The sequence below is a fragment of the Pelophylax lessonae genome (genome assembly GCF_965119305.1).
Source record: "Pelophylax lessonae genome assembly, chromosome: 7".
Lineage (NCBI taxonomy): Eukaryota > Metazoa > Chordata > Amphibia > Anura > Ranidae > Pelophylax > Pelophylax lessonae.
This window is the reverse complement of record NC_138774.1, coordinates 301,349,323-301,351,271: the sequence shown is the minus strand read 5'-3', so window position 1 is coordinate 301,351,271 and position 1,949 is coordinate 301,349,323.

Genomic DNA, 1,949 nt, shown 5'->3' with positions numbered 1-1,949 from the left:
AGGACCCCCCTAGAATGGGAAGGGGGGGGATGGGAGAGATGGGTCACACCTGATACATGAGGACCCCCCTTGAAATGGGAGAGAGGGTCACACCTGATACATGAGGACCCCCTGAAATGGGGAGAGAGGCCCACCTGATCCATGAGGACCCCCTAGAATGGGAGAGAGAGGGGTCACACCTGATACATGAGGACCCCCCTAGAAATGGGAGAGAGGGGTCACACCTGATACATGAGGACCCCCTAGAAATGGGAGAGAGGGTCACACCTGATACATGAGGACCCCCCTAGAAATGGGAGAGAGGGGGTCACACCTGATACATGAGGACCCCCCTAGAAATGGGAGAGAGGGGTCACACCTGATACATGAGGACCCCCTAGAAATGGGAGAGAGGGGTCACACCTGATACATGAGGGACCCCCCTAGAAATGGGAGAGAGGGGCCACACCTGATACATGAGGACCCCCCTAGAAATGGGAGAGAGGGGTCACACCTGATACATGAGGACCCCCCTAGAAATGGGAGAGAGGGGTCACACCTGATACATGAGGACCCCCCTAGAAATGGGAGAGAGGGGTCACACCTGATACATGAGGACCCCCTAGAAATGGGAGAGAGGGGGTCACACCTGATACATGAGGACCCCCCTAGAAATGGGAGAGAGGGGTCACACCTGATACATGAGGACCCCCCTAGAAATGGGAGAGAGGGGTCACACCTGATACATGAGGGTCCCCCTAGAAATGGGAGAGAGGGGTCACACCTGATACATGAGGACCCCCTAGAAATGGGAGAGAGGGGTCACACCTGATACATGAGGACCCCCTAGAAATGGGAGAGAGGGGTCACACCTGATACATGAGGACCCCCCTAGAAATGGGAGAGAGGGGTCACACCTGATACATGAGGACCCCCCTAGAAATGGGAGAGAGGGGTCCACACCTGATACATGAGGACCCCCCTAGAAATGGGAGAGAGGGGTCACACCTGATACATGAGGACCCCCCTAGAAATGGGAGAGAGGGGTCACACCTGATACATGAGGACCCCCCTAGAAATGGGAGAGAGGGGTCACACCTGATACATGAGGCCCCCTAGAAATGGGAGAGAGGGGTCACACCTGATACATGAGGACCCCCCTAGAAATGGGAGAGAGGGGTCACACCTGATACATGAGGTCCCCCTAGAAATGGGAGAGAGGGGTCACACCTGATACATGAGGACCCCCTAGAAATGGGAGAGAGGGGTCACACCTGATACATGAGGACCCCCTAGAAATGGGAGAGAGGGGTCACACCTGATACATGAGGACCCCCCTAGAAATGGGAGAGAGGGGTCACACCTGATACATGAGGGCCCCCCTAGAAATGGGAGAGAGGGGTCACACCTGATACATGAGGGACCCCCTAGAAATGGGAGAGAGGGGCCACACCTGATACATGAGGACCCCCCTAGAAATGGGAGAGAGGGGGGTCACACCTGATACATGAGGTCCCCCTAGAAATGGGAGAGAGGGGTCACACCTGATACATGAGGACCCCCCTAGAAATGGGAGAGAGGGGTCACACCTGATACATGAGGACCCCCCTAGAAATGGGAGAGAGGGGTCACACCTGATACATGAGGACCCCCTAGAAATGGGAGAGAGGGGTCACACCTGATAGATGAGGACCCCCCTAGAAATGGGAGAGAGGGGTCACACCTGATACATGAGGACCCCCTAGAAATGGGAGAGAGGGGCCACACCTGATACATGAGGGCCCCCCTAGAAATGGGAGAGAGGGGTCACACCTGATACATGAGGACCCCCCTAGAAATGGGAGAGAGGGGTCACACCTGATACATGAGGACCCCCCTAGAAATGGGAGAGAGGGGTCACACCTGATACATGAGGACCCCCCTAGAAATGGGAGAGAGGGGTCACACCTGATACATGAGGACCCCCCTAG